At 33.6% G+C, this 12,960-nt stretch overlaps 1 protein-coding gene and 1 long non-coding RNA gene across 6 annotated transcripts in view; one reads left to right on the forward strand and one right to left on the reverse strand.

Annotated features, from left to right (window-relative positions):
* Positions 1-12,960, reverse strand: part of LOC142333216 (ATP-binding cassette sub-family C member 4-like) — a 189,880-nt gene that overhangs the window by 128,666 nt on the left and 48,254 nt on the right. The window contains exon 1 of one of the 5 annotated variants that reach the window (XM_075380200.1): positions 813-993. The exons of the other annotated variants lie outside the window; for them this stretch is intronic. The gene's annotated coding sequence lies outside the window, so the exon portion shown is untranslated. Of the gene's footprint in view, positions 1-812; positions 994-12,960 lie in introns of those variants that run through there. 5 annotated transcript variants of the gene reach the window in all.
* The window catches only part of LOC142333218 (uncharacterized), a 131,456-nt gene that overhangs the window by 2,190 nt on the left and 116,306 nt on the right, over positions 1-12,960 (forward strand). The gene's annotated exons all lie outside the window — the stretch shown is intronic.

A 12,960-nucleotide genomic window follows, 5' to 3' on the forward strand; every position in this document is an offset into this window, starting at 1 on the left:
AATCAGCTGATTTGGAAGTCGAGAATTTCAGCGTTCAAGTCCTAGTAAAGTCAATTATTTTTACACGGATTCGAATACTAGATCGTGGATACCGGTGTTCTTTGGTGGTTGGGTTTCAATTAACTATACATCTCAGGAATGGTCGAACTGAGACTGTAAAAGACTACGCTTCATTTACACTCGTACATATCATCCTTATTCATCCTTTTAAGTATTATCTGAACGATATACCGGAGGCTAAACAGGAAAAGAAAAAAAACCACAAAAGAACACTGATATTCACGATCTAGTATTCAAATCCGTATAAAAGTAACTGCCTTTTCTTGTAATGTGGGGTTCAGTGCAACTGTGCGCTGCCTAATGCTTTATTTTAAGGAAGCACACATTGTTATCTCGGAGCGGTCTGCGATTGATGGTTGACAGTTCTAAGAGTTAATCTAGAAATGTTTTTGTAATTAAATCTTTCTTTGTGCTGTTAAAAATTTTTTCATGCACCGAACCGATGTTTTAGACTGATCTTTTAGACCCTTTTACTTGTATTGAGCCCTTAGCCTTAAAAATAAACATACGTGTAAATAAAATAGAATCATAATAATAACATATAAATAAAAGACAACCTTCGTTTTGTGTGTGCTCTAATAACTCAAAAACTACTGAACCGATTTCGCTGAACATTTCACAATTTATTATTTGTCCCAGGAGTGCTCACATGCTACTGTTCCATAATATTGAATAATATAATAGTTCAATCGCTTAACTTTTTTAAAAATTTTATTCATGTATAAATAAAATAAATTAAAATTCAACCTTACCAACAATTCGTCCGCGTTTTTATCAAGTATTTTCGGTCGTTTAACCACCATCATGAAAAATGTTTACTTCAATTCAAAAATATTAAAATAACATAAGTAGATTAATAAGTTAAAAAATATTAAAATCATAACCGTTCGTCACAGCGTAAAAGTAATTACCTCCATTATGTAAGAAAGTCGCCAATGTTAATGGTTAGAGTGAAAACAGGTTAGGTATCTTGATAATTATTAATTATTTGTTTAAATAAAATACCATCCTTGAATTTAGATTGTTTGTTGATTAATTTATTATTATAATAATATATATTAAATTATTAAATATTATTAAAAAGTATAAATCCCCACCTTACCAGCAATTAAATTTACTGGTAAGGCGGATTTATACTTTTTCGGTTAAGGTGGATTTATACCGTGTAAAAAAACATGGACAAACTGTAGGTACGGTTGAATTTTAATTTATTTTATCTATACAAAGATTATCTTATATATCAACGGTGCCAAGATTGAAAAATTAAACTCGCATAGTAACTGTCTGAGGAAATCTATATTGACATGGACAAAGATCGATATAGACAAAGATAATCGATACAGACGATATCTCTCGATATATATGCAACAACATAAATTTATTAAAAGAAGTTTTAGGTTATTTATTAATACGTTTTTTTTTTATTGTTTGATTTATATGGTAGTAAGATCAGTGAGGTTTGAACTGTGGTATTCTGGGGGTCATAAGAAGAAACAAAAAAAAATTAATAGCGAGTTATTATTTTACAATTTATTATTTTCGTAATATTGTCCGTTTCATTATTTTCGTGTTACAAAAATGTAAAAAAAAATGTAAATAATAATATTAATATTTATAAAGAAGATAAAACTTTTATAATTTAAAAATAACATTGTGTCCAAAACGATAAAATATTGGTTGAAATACAATTAAATATACGTAACCATTTGGCGCGGTCGAAGTCGCGACGTAGATGCTTGTAATAACGTATAAAAGATAAATAAAATTAAGTCTTTACAAACTGTTAAGACAAATTTTTTTTGAAATTAAAAAAAAATTTTCAGTACTTTAAAGAAATGTATTACTCAACAAAGTTTGCAAAGCTGAGCTGATACGTAGACTGGTGGTGATTTGCTGGACCAAGTCGAGGAATATCAACACAAACATATGCACGCTCATGAGTTCGCTGTATGATGAACTTTCCTTTTATTATGTACTTTGGAAACGAAGGATTGAAGCACACTGTTAATAAAACGTAAAAACAAAGAAAACAAGGTAAACAACACGACTGCGACAAAGCGAACGAACGACGTAAGCAGCTCTTGCTGCTTACGTCGTCCTAATATAATACTACTATAATTTTTATTGCACTACAGAATTATCAGCGCTAATTCAGACAACGTAGAAAGAAATACTAAGCAAAAAAATGTTTAAACAGTTTCTAAAGTTTCATTAATAATAAATGAGATTGAATACGGATTGCCAATGTAGTACAAAACTTTAAGGAATTTAGCAATATTGGAATATACATCGTGGATACCGGTACTGTTTGGTGGTTGGGTTTCAATTAACTACACGTCTCAGGAATGGTAAACGTCTCTCTCTCTTTTTCTGTTTAGCCTTTGGAACCACCGTAAGGTATTACCTAAGAGGATGAAAGAGGATGATGTGAATGAAGTGCAGTCTTGTCAAATCTCAGGCAGTGGCGGCTCGCAGCTAAAATTAATGGAAGTGCTGCTCCAGAAAATTTTTTCCAGGCCTTTTAAAAAGCCACGGTTAATGTTTTCTGTAAAATAAAAGAACCGAAAAAAATGAATCAAATAGAATAGTTGGAAGCAAGATAATAATCAATTTCTCCACTTTATCACATTCAAGAATATGGTACACGGATTTTAAGCATCACTACCTTCCATCAGCACGCCAGGGTCGGTACTGCGGGAGCAACAGTACTCTCTTCCTCGCAGCCTTGCGTGCAGCTTCCTATGTGCGCATGAGCACAACAGCCAAATACCACGCCGCTAGAACTGTGAAGCGCACAGTTCTATACAAAGATTTTTGTATCTTTTTCATAAACTGGGAAATGGCTACTGACATTAAGCTTAAGGATTATACATTGTATAAGAATAAAGAAAGAATTAAAGAAAAAAAGGACTCATTATATTAAATATCATCAATAATATGAAGTGGAAATAGCGAGTGCTGCATTTCCACGGTGTCTATACGCGAGCCGCCACTGATCTCAAATGCTCCTGAGAAGTGTGATTAATTGAAAGCTAACCACAAAAGAACACCGGTATCCAAGTATTCAAATTCGTATAAAAGTAACTTACTAGGATTTGAACCTTAGAACTCTGGACTTCGAAATCAGCTGATCTGCGATGACGAGTTAACCACTAGACCGGCCCGGTGGGCTAGGAATGGTCGACCTGAGACTGTACAAGACTAAACTTCATTCATACATTTCATTATCTGAAGGAATACCTTATGGTGGTTCGGATGGCTAAACAGAAAAGAAGAAGAATATATATTGGAAGATGCATTTGGTGTTCTCACACAGGTTAATCGTAATTAAATCGCACCTCTATATCGATATTCAGTATAATCCTAAAAATTGTGTAATTCTTATTTTTGCGATCTCGATATTATCTATAATAAAAACCATGAAAGTTTATTATTGTCGTTCGGATTAAAATTTTGAAAATTAAAGTACAGTGTTTTATTGAATTTTGAGTTGGGAATTAAATTAGAATTTTGGAAAATGTTTGCTACCTTAACCAAATCAATTAATCTAATCGTGAATGTGTCAAGGTCTTCTCTTGTTATACCTCGATAATTGTAATAATAAAAGTGAATGTGATTTAATAACTTTACTGGCTGAAACTTTATAACCGTAAACAAAGATAGCATTGTTAACTCGCTTTGTTAAAACAACATTTATCGCCTGTCGTTTGTTACGAGGTATACAAGCTGGCAACTATGTTGCTAAATGAAAGTTAAGAATAGAATCATTGTATAATATTCTCATCTCCCTTAAGGAGTATGTTGACACTGAATACGCATTAAAAATGGCACTGAAGGGGAATTCTCAGTTCATTGACCAGTATGTTTATTGAACTTAAATTCACAAGACTATTTCCTAAACAAAGTAACGGACAAAAGAGTTCTGCTTTGTGTAGATCTACCCGAAGTTTCAATAGATATACAGTATTTACAAATCTTATATTTTAGTTTCTGTTTATAAATGTTTTTTTTTTTTTAATTTTTATAATAAATTTCTTTAAATCTGTGTGTCGGATGTAAGCAGAATTGTCAATGTGCCAAACTTAATGGATATAAAACATACAAGCTAGTGAAAAAATCGTGAAAGTGTTCAGAATTCTTTATTGTACTGTGGGGGAAAAAATGAGTTGAAAATAACTCAAAACTTCAGCCGTATTAAAATAATATTTATTATTTTTTTAAGGACACTGTATCCTGCATCTAGGTAATCTTATTTTTTCTAACTTTGACCCATTATTTCAGGACACAATAGGAATTCAGCAGGTAGATTTTGCACAGTATTTTTTTTAAAAAAAAAGATATTTCTTTTAGCTACTGCGTTTTCGTCATACTTTTACTAAAAAGATATTTTCACGTACAATTTTTATTTTTATTTTTGAGGCTGAAAATACAGATCATTAGGATTTAAAAAACCTCACTAACTGTGACTTACATTAAAAAAAAACCTGTAAAAATTTGAATTTCCTACTTTAAGCGGTTCACGAGATAACATATCAATTAGTTAAAAAACATGTAATATTCGGAAAACGATTAAAAATATTAATTACCGCAGGTCAATGCATCGCAGTACCAGATTCTGTATTGTCTGGGTCTTCTTCATCATCCTCCTTACGGATGGACTTGTGGACGTACTTGCTAGCATTCAGCGACCTAGGCGTGGCAGCGAACCCACCGGGTTGGTCTAGTAGTGAACGCGTCTTCCCAAATCAGCTGATTTGGAAGTCGAGAGTTCCAGCGTTCAAGTCCTAGTAAAGCCAGTTATTTTTACACGGATTTGAATACTAGATCGTGGATACCGGTGTTCTTTGGAGGTTGGGTTTCAATTAACCACACATCTCAGGTATGGTCGAACTGAGAATGTACAAGACTACACTTCATTTACACTCATACATATCATCCTCATTCATCCTCTGAAGTATTATCTAAACGGTAGTTACCGGAGGCTAAACAGGAAAATGAAAAAAGGCGTGGCAGTGAATTGTTGTCTTGACGAGATAAATTTAATTTATTTGAACGTCATATATATTTTAGTAGTCGACAGGGTGCGTTTACCCATATTACAATATATGACAAGTGAGCGGTGGGACACGAAGCAAGTGGTGTGTGGCACCATGCTTAGTTCGTTCACGTAATTAGATTAGATCTAGGAGCTAGTTAGGACACTGGTCGCTAAACTGATTCGAGGCTCAGTACCCGATTGTGGCACAGACATTCGGTCTTATGCTTTTGGGTGACCGAGTGAGATGGTGGCGGGATAAATGCCATGCAAATTAATCATTCATCCTCTTATATTTTGGTTCTGTTTTTCTTAGTTCCATGTTACAAACTATTTTTGCTTCCTTATCAGGACTTTTATTCGATGATAGTTCATTTTTTTAACTCGCACATGTTCCCACCTACTTCTATTCCAAACTTTTTAATTCCCATTATATCCTGCATTCCCATTAGTTTATGTTAAGGCAGTATCATTAGCACCCAATATAAAACTTTTAACCCAACAAAAACACGTTTTGGTATTCTGGTCCATAAAATATTGTTATAAGATTCATTGGGGTTCTGCATGAGACCAAAAGTACATTTTCATAGAAGAAACTTTTCTTAGAAGAAACTTTCATATCGGCAAACTTTGAAAAATCGGTTTATTATTGTGGCGGTCGGTTTAGGTAAGGGATTTATGTTAATACTGTTTTTATATATAATTTTTTTTTTCCTGTTTAGCCTCCGGTAACTACCGTTTAGATAATACTTCAGAGGATGATATATATATGAGTGTAAATGAAGTGTGGTTAATTGAAACCCAACCACCAAATAACACCGATATTCACGATCTACTATTCAAATCCGTGTAAAAATAACTGACTTTACTAGGACTTGAACGCTGGAACTCTCGGATTTCCAAATCAGCTGATTTGGGAAGACGCGTTCACCACTAGACCAACCCGGTGGGTCTTTTATTTATTTTAGTTAGGTTATATGTACATCACTTATTTTCGTTATTCGGGTAAAGTCCATGTGAAGGGTTTTCATCAGTCGAGGTTTTATGAGAATAAATAACCATATTGCACGCTTCATTTATAAGAAATAAACTATGTGTATTATTTTTTAGCAACACCGTACTAGCCCTGAATTTCATTGATAACTTTTCTGTCAATCGATCCTTTCCTGAAATTCTTTTACCATCTAATATCATTCTAATACAAGATTCTTCAAGTTGCCGCGGAGATTTTGCAGTCGTGAGCCCATCAAATTGAAATAACTAAAACGTTTAATGTGCAATGCGATGATAGATTACAAAATTTCCCCATATAAACGCGAAATTTCCCTTTCATAAAAACTAGATGATGCCAACAAAAACCAAATAATCTTTGGAAAAAATTCAAATTTCGGATTTTTCGGTGAATACAGCATAACAAAAGAATCAATTTTGTCATTAACATTTTTTTGCTTATTTTATTGTTTTATATGCATAAAATAACCAAAAAAAAAAAGAATTCAAATTTAAAAAAAAAAACAGGATACGGGTTCCTTAATGAAAAAGTTTTATTTATGAGGATAGAATAAATCGGCCACTTAAAAGTATGCCATCGGCCATACAATTAGGTCTATAATATATTTTTTAAATGTAATTTTTATAATTAATAATCTATAAAAGAACATTATTTCTAGATCTAGATAGGAAAGTAAGGTAACTCGTCTAAGAACTTCAAATGATCAATCAAGAAGCAAATTTATTAAAAAAAAATTATTTCTATTCAGCCAAAAAAAACAAAAAACAACATACTGAAAGACGGTACGATAAGATATTACTAATCTTATTTTTAAAGCCCTGTGTAACAGGTGAAGAGAAGGACTGGAGAGCGATGGGGTGAAGGACAGCTCCTGCGGAGTCGTCGTTCTTCGTCCTTGCTTGCGTGGATGAAGCACGGGAACTCACTTATTATTGTTATAATTTTTGTACTTATCACCATTGTTATTATTACGATTAATTTGTCTGGTTTTAATTATGTACATTTTAAACCAATAAACTGTAATTATATATTTTTTTTTTTTTGTCTTCAGTCATTTGACTGGTTTGATGCAGCTCTCCAAGATTCCCTATCTAGTGCTAGTCGTTTCATTTCAGTATACCCTCTACATCCTACATCCCCAACAATTTGTTTTACATACTCCAAACGTGGCCTGCCTACACAATTTTTCCCTTCTACCTGTCCTTCCAATATTAAAGCGACTATTCCAGGATGCCTTAGTATGTGGCCTATAAGTCTGTCTCTTCTTTTAACTATATCTTTCCAAATGCTTCTTTCTTCATCTATTTGCCGCAATACCTCTTCATTTGTCACTTTATCCACCCATCTGATTTTTAACATTCTCCTATAGCACCGCATTTCAAAAGCTTCTAATCTTTTCTTCTCAGATACTCCGATCGTCCAAGTTTCACTTCCATATAAAGCGACACTCCAAACATACACTTTTAAAAATCTTTTCCTGACATTTAAATTAATTTTTGATGTAAACAAATTATATTTCTTACTGAAGGCTCGTTTAGCTTGTGCTATTCGGCATTTTATATCGCTCCTGCTTCGTCCATCTTTAGTAATTTTACTTCCCAAATAACAAAATTCTTCTACCTCCATAATCTTTTCTCCTCCTATTTTCACATTCAGCGGTCCATCTTTGTTATTTCTACTACATTTCATTACTTTTGTTTTGTTCTTGTTTATTTTCATGCGATAGTTCTTGCGTAGGACTTCATCTATGCCGTTCATTGTTTCTTCTAAATCCTTTTTACTCTCGGCTAGAATTACTATATCATCAGCAAATCGTAGCATCTTTATCTTTTCACCTTGTACTGTTACTCCGAATCTAAATTGTTCTTTAACATCATTAACCGCTAGTTCCATGTAAAGATTAAAAAGTAACGGAGATAGGGAACATCCTTGTCGGACTCCCTTTCTTATTAGGGCTTCTTTCTTATGTTCTTCAATTGTTATTGTTGCTGTTTGGTTCCTGTACATGTTAGCAATTGTTCTTCTATCTCTGTATTTGAACCCTAATTTTTTTAAAATGCTGAACATTTTATTCCAGTCTATGTTATCGAAAGCCTTTTCTAGGTCTATAAATGCCAAGTATGTCGGTTTGTTTTTCTTTAATCTTCCTTCTACTATTAATCTGAGGCCTAAAATTGCTTCCCTTGTCCCCATACTTTTCCTGAAACCAAATTGGTCTTCTCCTAACACTTCTTCCACTCTCCTCTCAATTCTTCTGTATAAAATTCTAGTTAAGATTTTTGATGCGTGACTAGTTAAACTAATTGTTCTGTATTCTTCACATTTATCTGCCCCTGCTTTCTTTGATATCATAACTATAACACTTTTTTTGAAGTCTGATGGAAATTCCCCATTTTCATAAATATTACACACCAGTTTGTATAATCTATCAATCGCTTCCTCACCTGCACTGCGCAGTAATTCTACAGGTATTCCGTCTATTCCAGGAGCCTTTCTGCCATTTAAATCTTTTAATGCTAAGATCTTTTAATTCAGATCTCAATATTGTTTCTCCCATTTCATCCTCCTCAACTTCCTCTTCTTCCTCTATAACACCATTTTCTAATTCATTTCCTCCGTATCAAATCGTTGCACCATATTTACGTAGTGCTTACTACCACTATGCCATAAAAGAATGACATGAAGATTCGCGTACGTGACACTGCACACCAAACATCCACTTTTTGTCCGTGCAGCTGATGTGAATTTTCCGTACAAAAAATGCGTGAATTCTGTGCATTCACGTGTCCATCAAGGTGGAATCATTTTTCGTCACACCAAACCAGTCATCGATTTCTTCCCTATCTGGCTTTAAAGATGACATGAACCGCTGACAGAAAGCTACATGTTTTCCAGTATCTTCAGGGTAACAACTCGTAAACAACACGAATTCTGAACGGATGCATCTTTAAACACTTGCGCGACGCAAGATTAACATTTGTCTAACAAACTTCTTGGGATTAACAGAATATCCTGACCCCGTAGGGAAGACACCCTCCGCCACCCCCTCCGTACCGATCCCTTATGGGCTTTACCGGAGGTCATCTTCGAAACCTCGGCTTTTGACAAATTCCAATCCGTCTCGGCCAGGATGCCACCGATGCGAATGCCACGAGTGACATTGCCATCGGTGTACTACTAATTAATGAACTCAAAACAATCTCACACATCTCACAGAGTCTTAAGCAAGACTGAAAATAACTAACTGACAAACGAACTGAACTATCTATCCGTAAAAGGCAAAAGTGAGTTCAACACGAAACACGAAACATAAAATATTACATGGAACAATAACACTGAAACAAAACAAAACAACAACAACAACAAAAAACATAATTTATAAAACAAAAATAGAATGAAAGAGAATTCCAAGCAGAGCTCTAGATCCCCTCAGCAATCCTTTCCTTTGCTAAGTACACTACAAAACTGTCCACTATTGCTCATTCGGCCTGACTCCTCCAGTTTACACGGAGATCCAACGCCGACCCGATAAGATCAAGCCGACGTATGGTCTCCGTACGCAACTCGTATTTCGAGCACTCATAAAGAACACGATAGGTGTCGTCCAGTTGTCCACATTGAGGACACTCCCCGGAATCTACCAGTCCGAATTTCTGTCCCTAAAAGCAGCATGGTCAAAAAGAAATTACGCCACATATTTATTAGGATGCATCCATGGGTGCTATGGGACACCTATGCAACTTGCACGTCGATTAACATTTCTGGTGTTACCACTTTTTTGGTTGAATCTACCGCATTTCCTGTGTCATTGAATTTGTACAGCCGTTTGATTTGCTGTAACCATAACATAATTTTCTGTGAAGGCATAAAGCATTACGGGTCTGGGCATAACTGGTAAATCTAAGGTATTGGAAGACGACGAATATTCTCTGATGGATTGTGTAACCCGTTTTTCCTCGATTAAACTTCCAACAAAAGAAAGAAACATTCTTCTGTAAGGTTGCATCACTTTCTGAACACTCTGTACATTACCTTTAACGCCTATGCGCTTCCACTTTTTTTTTTCTAATTGCTTAGTATATCCTGTGTGTTTATTATTGCATTCTCTACACGTGTACAAGATATGCAACCGATATTAACTCTAGCATTTACACTACTGATTTTTTTCCATAATTGCTTTTAATTTACAGAGCAAACATTCAAAGTAATTGTAGTTGTGGTGAGTAACTTTGATTTATTTCTGTTTTTATGTTTTTTTTTTTTATTCTTTATGATAATAAAACAAAGTGATAAAATAATGGGTAAAATTATGATAACATAATGAATGTTTAATAACTTTTTATGATAACATAATGAGTAAAATTAAAAATGAACTGAAAACGTGATGTATTTTTTAATTCTAGTTACTAAATTGTCGATAAATGAAAATGATTATTACGATTGAAAAATGATTTCTTATCTGAATAAACCAAACAGTCGAGTTCTAAGTCCAATCTATCTATTGTTTTTTTCCTTACAGCATATCTATCCTTTTTTTTAATTTGTTTACATAAGGTCAGTAGACCACAATTTGATTTATTAAGATATCATACATTATAAATTTGAGTTTGAATGAAACAGAAATGGAATAATATTTTTTAAGGCATAATTGTTTTCGGGTGATTTCCGTGTGTGTATGTGTGTGTAGGCGCATGATTCAGTTCTTGCATAAATTCAAAAACAAAGATGGGTTTATTAGTCATTTACGCAGTTTTAAAACTGACCTATTAATCAGCAGGTCAATAAAGAGGTACTTTTAACATGATTGTATTATAATGGCAAATGTCTTTATAATTTCAATAATATATTTTTAATTGGCCTTTAAAATTAATAATCAAAAAATGCGAATGTAGATATACGAAATTTCTTAACGATAGACCTGCTATCATAACAAACACTTTTTTTCCTACTCATTAAAAACAAGTATTCCGTTCTATACTTGTAATAATAATTTTTGAAATAATAACACATAAGCCCCTCGGGCTTCATCAGCTTTACATTTTCTAAAAAAATGTTTGCTTATTTTAATATTCCAAACCGTTTTTCAAAATAAGGAATTTTACATCTTGAAATCGTGGTAACCGAATTAAAAAAAAAACAAAAAAAAAAACAGAAAGAACATGTACCTTTCACAACTTCATAAATGGTAAGGAACCCTCAAAAAATATTTTTCAAACATAATATTATCATGACTGGTAACAGTTTAAGATTTTTTCATTTAATTTAAACTCTTAGTATGTATATTCTCAGTTAATTTATTACGAATAAAATAAACAATTTTGTTTTATGACATTACAGAAATGTTACATTTTTAGGGCTTTTCTATGATTTACTTGTCATTTTTTTTTTCAACGCATTATTCAGTGCTTGAGTGTAATGACAAAACTTTAATGAGTATTATTTTGTATTTTTATTTCATTAGTATCAGACTCGGCAATGTTTCACTATTGCTAGATTTAAGTATATAACTTTATATATATATAAATATATATATTTCATTATTATTATTTTCGAATTCTCCCACTAAATGGAAGACGTTAAGCAAATAACTCAACTTTCCTTTCGGTTCTTCCTGTTGCTCCAATAAGTTTCCATTCTTTCCGGAAAAGCTTGTTTACGCTCTTTTGACCACTTTGGTCTATACTGTTTTTGTTTTGGTTGCTCTGACGTAACTTCCCATTTGTTTACTTTGTATCTGAAGGTGTCTCTTTCTAAAATGTCTGTTGGACTTATGTTGGGGTTATTTATACTTTATATACTTATTTATACTTTATATATATATATAGATTAAATGAACACATTTGAAAGTTTAATAAAACATAAAAAACTGAACATTACAGAACTTTACAAAATTTAACCTTTCACTTAGTAAAAGTCAGAATGTAAATAAATCCAATGGCAAAACAACAGATCAACAACCTATCAGATTTAATTCATATTACTCTCTAAACACAAAATATCCCTAACTTTTTTTCTACCGGTCAAATCGAAGATTTGACCGGTAGAAAAAAAGTTATATAGTTATATATATATATATATATATATAATAAACATGAGGTATGTTAAAAAAATACGAAGATTAACGTCATAAAACAAAATGTACTTTATTTAGAAGTTACTTGTGTGGTTCCCCTTCAAAGTACTGTCCTGCCCGACGCACACACTTATCCCAACGGTGTTTCCACTTTCGGAAACAGTCCTGGAACGCTTCCTTTGTGATATTCAGTTCCTTCGTCGCATTTGCCTCAATCTCGGGAATCGTCTCAAATCTTCTTCCTTTCAAAGGTCTTTTGAGTTTGGGGAACAAGTAGAAGTCACAAGGAGCGAGGTCAGGTAAGTAGGGTGGGTGGGGAAGAACAGTGATCGAGTGTCTGGTCAAAAAATCCCGAGTTTTGAGGGCTGAATGGGCTGGAGCGTTGTCGTGATGAAAATCCAGTGGTGCATCTTCAACTTTTCGGTCAAAATCTCGTAACATGATCCAACTGATATCCTACAATCTTCAGCAAACTCTCTGGTAGTCAGATGTCGATTTGCTCGAAGGGTGTTGATTTTGTCTAGGTATGAGTCGTCAGTTGACGCGGAAGGACGTCCAGGTCGCTCATCGTCTTCAATCGACTGACGACCGTCTTTAAAACGTCCATGCCACTTAAAACATGTCGCACGCTTCATAGCAACGTCGTCGTAAGCTGCCTGAGCATATAAAAAGTTTCATTCGCAGATCTTCCGAGTTTAACACAAAGTTTCACAGCAACTCTTTGCTCGTTCAAGTCGCTCATTCTAAAATCCCCCAAACGAAAAAACAAACTTTATAAAC

This window comes from Lycorma delicatula, chromosome 12 (genome assembly GCF_047948215.1).
Source record: "Lycorma delicatula isolate Av1 chromosome 12, ASM4794821v1, whole genome shotgun sequence".
Classification (NCBI taxonomy): domain Eukaryota; kingdom Metazoa; phylum Arthropoda; class Insecta; order Hemiptera; family Fulgoridae; genus Lycorma; species Lycorma delicatula.